This window comes from Pinus tabuliformis, chromosome 2_1 (genome assembly GCF_031772625.1).
Source record: "Pinus tabuliformis cultivar Carrire ecotype Pingquan chromosome 2_1, CPIR1, whole genome shotgun sequence".
Classification (NCBI taxonomy): Eukaryota; Viridiplantae; Streptophyta; class Pinopsida; order Pinales; family Pinaceae; genus Pinus; species Pinus tabuliformis.
Genome location: NC_142299.1, coordinates 345,397,894 through 345,405,680, shown reverse-complemented (window position 1 = coordinate 345,405,680; position 7,787 = coordinate 345,397,894). Strand labels below are relative to the sequence as shown.

Below are 7,787 nucleotides of genomic sequence, written 5' to 3'. Positions count from 1 at the left end.
TTCGAAAGTCATCCAGTCAAATGAAAGTATTTACACAAAGTTATTTATGAGAAGGAAATGTTGGCAATACTACATGCACTTAAGAAATAGAGACCCTACCTAATGGGAAGACACTTCAAGGTAAAAATGGATCATGATAGTCTTAAATACTTTTAGAACAAAGATTATCCTCTGAAGAGAAACAAAAATGGGTCAAAAAGATGTTGGGTTATGACTTTGAAATCATCTACAAAAAAGGGAAGCAAAATTTTGTGGCAGATGCACTCTCAAGAAAGGATGAGGATGTGGAAGCATTGTTTAGTGTTATTTCTATTATCCAACTGTTGGTTTACTCAGGCCTGACCCAGGTTCGGAAGTGTTTTAGCCAAACAAATCCTTCACTACCGGCCCTTTCGGCAACAATCGACGGAGCGCAGACTGAAGTCTCACCTGAGGTAGTATGGGAGGGTGCTGGAACCAGGTTTCCGCACCCTAGGGATGTCTTAATGAGGTCTGAAGGGGTCGCGAACCGATCTGCGCACTCGCGCTACTCTGCACAGTTGTTTGGTCCTCACATAGTTCTGCGACGAGGGCCTACCTAGATTCCTTATTATTATCATTGCGGCTATTATAGATATGATCTAATTCTTAGGGTCTTAATCAAGCATTCAATAGTTATAACCAGCACGTGCAACCATAAATCTTAAAGATATGCATAAAACCATAACATAATAACAAACGTACAGCTCTACAACCAGATGCACAATAATTCAGAAACACTTATCTTATATTAATCTTATATTTCAGTACAATCCAATTCCGCCCTACGCACTCAACTACAGGGTCTGCGCACACAACGGCGAACTCTACCAGGCCTCTGCGCACATAGCTGCAGAGCCTACTCTAACTACTACCAACCATGACTCGGACTTATAGACTTAGAGCAAATATTGCAGCCATAAACCCATAACACTCAAGATCAGAACCAAAAATATGCCTTCCACCCTTAAAGCCTTGCTCTATTTATACATTCCCATGCTCCGCGGACCATGGGCAGGTTGACTTGCTTTCTATTATCTTACATTATTTTCAGGCAGACAACCCTTTGACTTGACCCATTACAATTAGCGCTCCGTGCACTTCGCGAAACTTTTACAATATCAATATCCAAAATTGTGGGCTTTAAGCCCCAAAACTGTTACGCGGGGGATCCACTGCCCAACAGGCCCCCAACACAATCATCGTGACTCGTCCCGAGTCACTGGCATGGTGTGTTGATCTTCACGTGGAGGTCATCCAACAACTTATGTGCTTTGCTTACCTCCGCAAAACACTCTTCCGCCATCTGTTGTACCCGTTGTGCGTGAGTCTCTGTTGTAGTCTAGTGGGTTAGGATACTCGGCTCTCACCCGAGAGACTTGGGTTTAAGTCCCAGCAACGGAACCATCTGTTGGCTTATTGGGGCTTAACCCAGGTTCGGAAGTGTTTTAGCCAAACAAATCCTGCACTACCAGCCCTTTTGGCAACAATTCGCGGAGCGCGGACTGAAGTCTCACCCAAGGTAGTATGTGAGGGTGCTAGAACCAGGTTTCTACACCCTAGGGATGTCTTGATGAGGTCTAGAGGGATCACAAACCGATCTGCGCACTCGCGCTACTCTGCATAGTTTTCTGGCCCTCGCGTAGTTCTGCGACAAGGCACTGCCTAGATTCCTTATTATTATTACGGTTACTATAGATTTGATCTAATTCTTAGGGTCTTAATCAAGCATTCAATATTTATAACCAGCGCACACAACCATAAATCTTAAATATATGCATAAAACCATAACATATGAACAAACATACAGCTCTGCGACCAGATGCACAATAATTCAGAAACACTTATCTTATATTAATCTTCTGTTTCAGTACAATTCAATTTTGCCCTGCGCACTCAGCTGCAGGGGTCCACGCACATAGCTACGGACTCTACCAGGCCTCTATGCACACAGCGGCAAAGCCTACTCTAACTACTACCAACCACGACTTGGACTTACAGACTTAGAGCGAATATTGCAGTCATAAACCCATAACACTCAAGATCAGAACCAAAAAGATGCCTTCTACCCTTAAAGCCTCGCTCTATTTATACATTCCCATGGTCCACAAACCATGGACAGGGAGACTCGCTTTCTATTATCTTACATTATTTTCGGGCAGACAACACTTTGACTTGACCCATTACAATTCGCGCTCCGTGCACTTCGCAGAACTTTTATAATATCAATACCCAAAATTGTGGGCTTTAAGCCCCAAAACCATTACATAGGGGATCTGCTGCCCAACACTAACCAGATTGGATAAAGGAAGCAAAGGATGAATGGAAGAAGGATGAAGAAGTGTGGCTACTCATTCAAAGGTTGCAGAATATCCCAGTTCAAACAATATTGCCAGAACTTGACGAAGAAGGAAAAATCATATTGGAGCCTAGAGCAGTCACAGAAACAAGAACCCGACAGCTACGAAATTGATCAATTTCAAAGTATCTCACCAAGTGGAAGAACTTACCTGCTGAAGATTCCACATGGGAGAACAAGAATTTTATACAAAAGCATCAAGAACTACTCAAGCGTTGAGGACAACACTTTTTGAAGGAGAAGGGCATGTTAGGTCCCTATACTACCAGTGTAAACCCTTATTGTTATTAGTACAACCCCCTTATTATATTGTTGTGGCCATGTAGTCCCCATATTTTTATTATTATGAACTATAGAAGCCCACTATTGTTATTATTATGCCCTTACATTATTATTGTTATTGGCTCTGATTATATTATGACCTCTTAAAATCCTATATATAAAAAGGAGGTCTTGTCATTTGTTTCATCCAAGAATTGTTCATTTGTGTAATGTAAAGGAGGTTGCCCCCTCGAAGAGGTTGATTTTTAAGGCATTCATCTGTCTTTTCTATCCTTTTGTGAACAGGTTTCATAACATGCACATACAATGAAATAGAGAGTAAAATGTACCTGGCATGGCAGCTAAGGTTAGGTGGTCTTGCATCTCCCTTTGGTCTTCGATTATCGCCATAGTTGTGGATTATTGCATTTCTATGAAAATAAACATATCACATGTTAAATAATGGTGGTGACTAAATACATAAATCTAAATCCATGATTCTATTCAACAAATGAAAATAACATGGAACCATAGACAGGGCATTATTTGATCGAGGACGTCCTCACTTATTGAGGTATCAAAACTCAAATAGTTCATATTCTGATAGATCAACATTTAAATCAATTTCCAAACCATGGTTTTTTTTGTTAGTTCTTCTTTTCTTTGTAGGGCTAAGGAAATTATTCTTCATCTTCAAAGATGAATCAAGAGAACCCAACCCAGGTGTGAGGTAAAAATCCATAATGTGCAAATTATTGCCTTCATCCAACATTTTTTTAACCAGACTAGTGAACTGGTTTGTCTTCGTCAAAGTAGTAGGAGGGTTATCTAAACTGAGATATACATGGCTAAACAACTCTTCCATTTCTAAATGAAGTGCCTTGGAATCTACATAAAAAATATTTGTGGCCATAAGAGTAGAATCGACATCGACATCTACATTATGGTTTTGGGGCTCTATATTGATCTTAGGAAGGTCATGAATATCTTATCCTCTAATGTTGATGAAGCAATGGATTTGAATTATACGAGTAGAAATACAACCAATTAACTTTTATGGCATGCTTGAAAATATTTCCATGAATAGACCATGAAAATTCATAGGTTATAAAATCCGTAAGATACTAGTTGACGAGGTATTTTTTACCTTGATCTGTCTGACTCCTCACCCAGTAAGCACGAGTTATGCTCTCATGAGGATAAGAATCAGTATCTAGAATTTTTCTTTCTCATTCCATTGATGGTTCAAGCTTCTTTTATATCTTGTAGTTGTTTAGAAATATTTCTTTTTTTAAGATTTTCTTGAACCGATAATAAGATTTAACGGCTGTTAGTAGTATATGCAACAACCAATCCATCCTACAGGCACATTTTTTCCTTCTATTGGATAAAAATGTTATTTTTAGGTAACAATGGTATGACTCAATAACATTATTGGTCACCTAATTTGCAATAGGAAACTCATCTTTCATCCACATCACTAATTGAAAATAAAACTATGTTAGTCCAACAACCCAATTCTTGTGGAAATAGCCTCAAAACTTCTCTTCATCTGTAAATTTGTAAAAAATTGATTGATTGCATCTTCCACTTCATAATTGAGAGTGTGTTTCGTGATAAAACCTAATTCACTAAACATATCATTGGCTTTTATGGAACTAGTGGTCAACTGATTGACATTTTTTAACCAAACCCTCTGTACATGCCAAACACAGAATATCACATCACAACCTGTGATCCTCCTTTCTTATTCAATGCATTTTAGTTTCTTATTTTTAGAAAAAATTGCAAGTTTGGTTATATCATGACAATGCTAAAGTTACCTCAAGGATGTGATTTCAACCAATGCATCATCAACCATAAAGGCATTGGCTTTCCAATCAGGACGGATTTGATGTATTTCATAATGCCATGACCCAGGCAACTAGCACCTCACTTTGTTGTTCATCAAATTCCACATGTATACAACTGAAATTTTCATATGCAACATTACATAAAATCAAATACAAGTTATTAATTATACTGAATGTATACAACTTAAATAATTACATTCAATCAATCATTGGCATCTCACTTACCCCATATTTATTTGTATTAAATGTTGAATCCATGTCTATTAAGCGCTTAAACATTGCCTTCAACATCCACTTTGTTTGAATCACTATTATAAAAGGGACCTCCACACCATTAGGCATTGGTAAAGGAAAAAATATTCTTGGTGCTTTTGATACAAAAGGTTTACACTCATTTCATCCTTTTTGTGTGAAGTTGATAATTTTCCTTCGCCGACCTATTATGTATATTTACAATATCTCTCCTGCATGAGACGAAATCCATATCCTAAGATGCTGCATCAATGTCAACATGTTTTTTAATGCGGATTTATACACTATATCAATAGGCAGTCAGACACCAAATTTATTCTTGCAACTAGTCTTATTGGTATTGGAATGGGACAAAAGGGAGGAATTTTTTTTAAGAGGGTGTAGGATGTAAGGTAGCTTTTGGATCCCATCTAAAATATTAAGCATTTTAACTCTGTTGTAAATGAAGCAGATTTTTTCAAGTTCTCTTGATGATCGATAAGTGAGGGAGGATTGTAATGCATCTCTAATGTCATCAATGAACACAATGTTGGGAGCCCAAGCAACCACTCTATTTTGATGCCCTCGATTATTCAATCCATATGAATGGGGAAATTTAGCAGTAAGCAGTAAAATTTGTGTCATTTCATTTCATTTCTAGCAAGATACAGTTGAGAATTTGGTTCATTTGAGAGTATATAACAATTGATTGTTTATCGGATGAATATATGTGATTGGTCAGCCTTTTCTTCCTCTGATATGAAGCGTGTATAGTCAAATATATCATGTTTGACTCGTAATCTAGTTTCTAAGAATTTAAAATCTCCCCCTTTATCAAAGTATGCGCTCTCAATTTTGATTGTCCTATTGTTTGATTGTGTGAGTGTGCATTCCCAACATTAGTTATCATGTTGTTTCATTAAGTGAGTATGCACTCTCAATTTTAATTTTTTCATTATTTGGTTGGGTGATTATTTCAAACATAGATGGACTAGTAGGTATGAAGCTCATTTTTGGGACAAGAGCACTTGGAAAGGCATTAGATTGAGCCCTTGTAGCTAAGGATTTAGAAAAATCTACTTCAACAAGGATGGAGTTAGCCTTCAACAAGAATGATATAATGGAACCAATATATCAATACTAATGTCCTTTTTCATTCCTTCATAGTTTTGATAACCAGAAACTTGAAATCCCAGAGATTTTAGCACTTGAGTATGGAATGTGGCAGCATTTATGGTGAAATATAACCAATTTCAAATAGAAAACAATTACAGAATGAATTTTTTGTTTTAACTGGAAATACTTTCACAAAATCTTCAACTAGATGTAATGGAAGAATACTCATGTCAATTGTTGCAAAGAGAAAAACCCATTTGTCCAAAGATCCAGAAAGTAATGTTGGTTTGCTTTATTATTATATAACAGTCTCTACTCAATAACATATAACAATCCATTCCATTGCCCCAACATGGAACTATCTACTAACTAAGAAGTAAACTTGTACAGAGTGTATTTGCAAATGCAGGATGTGCATCATCTCTCTTACATTCTGCTGCAAGAGAAGAACATATTTGGGAGGAATTATGCTCCTCATTATGGCCTCCAACAAAAATTGTAGAAGTAAAAAGCTTAATTTATGCATTGGGTGTTTTTTGGAAGTTCTATATAGATTGTTTTCCTATAGTCGTGAATAGAGAGAGAGAGAGTTTATGTTATTCACTGCAATACGGAGTTCAACAAATCAGAAGAATTGCGATCGGATTACTGTGATAAAGAGCTCAGATTAAACTCATTGTTGGAGCTTACATAACAATGTGTATAACATGCAGTGTTTTTTTTTCTCTTATTTTTGCAACAGGTTTTGTTGTATAATATGATTAATAATCCAACAAAAATATTTGATAATCTTTCCGTGCAGATGGCCTTCTGTTGAGATTATAGGAAATGTCTCTACTTATTTGTGTTATGTAGCTTGTAAAGTTGCAGGGAGAGCCAAATTACCTGCATTGGACATCAAGTGAATGGAAACCTATGGGATAAATTTTGTTATTTGCATATTTTCCAATTGTTCCGAGAGAAAGGGAGTATTTAACATAATTTTTGAGATTAAAATTAATATTTGCTTTATAATTTTTCCCATTTTCCACAGGAACGAGCGAAATTCTTAGAACTTTTTACCTCAGCGATTTTCAATGGTTAAACCATGTAACATTGCTAGCACAAAAAGTGCCCTTGCACTCCTTTGAACCTGCGACCTTCATTTTAACAGAATCTATTACGGTTTCCTGATGTGGAAACGTGGGATGAAATGGTTAAAGCATGGTCACAGCGACCACGCACAAGGAGGTTTTGGCGAGGTCGAATTGTCTAATGGTGATAATTTGCATGTGGTTTTAAGCTTCAAGGCTAATTGAATGGGTTCCACCCACAACATTAACTCGACGAGCCAGCGCATGGGCTCTCGGATGTGGCATCATATCGCGAGAGAATCTAAATCCTTTTTGAATATGGATGGATTGACCTCGAAGGGGGCAGAGTAATTGCCTATGGCCGGAGTCAGAGATTTTTCCGACCAGCAAACAATTCGGGCAATTCCTCCACATGAATAGACTACTCTATTTTTTTGATAAGTGTCTTCCATAAATATTTATAATTTTTTTTGAAATATTATAAATTAAATCTTAAATTAAAAATCCAACCATTTATAAAAATTGAATATATATATATATATATAGATATATAAATTAAATTACATTAATTTCATATTTAATAAATTAATTTTAAAATTGTAAAAACATGAGAAAACAATTTTTTAAAAACTAAACAAATGAAACGATATCGCTTTAATTAATTTTATCAAACAAATTATGAATCAAATTACATTAATCAAATAAAACACTGATTTTTTTATATTTTAATATAAAATTTAAAAACATAGGACTAACCCTCTTATTTAATAAAATTATAATTATGAAAAAAAAATTACTAAATTTCTTTTATATAAATATTTAAAAATTATATATAAATCATCATAATATTTATGCTGAAATGGGCTCCATTTTTCC

The 7,787-nt window shown here is 36.0% G+C and overlaps 1 non-coding gene across 1 annotated transcript; it reads left to right on the top strand.

Moving 5' to 3' along the window:
* The first annotated feature begins 1,349 nt into the window (after positions 1-1,349).
* On the top strand, positions 1,350-1,422 carry TRNAE-CUC (transfer RNA glutamic acid (anticodon CUC)). The gene has a single exon. It is a non-coding gene; the product is annotated as a tRNA-Glu (tRNA).
* Positions 1,423-7,787: the final 6,365 nt, after the last annotated feature.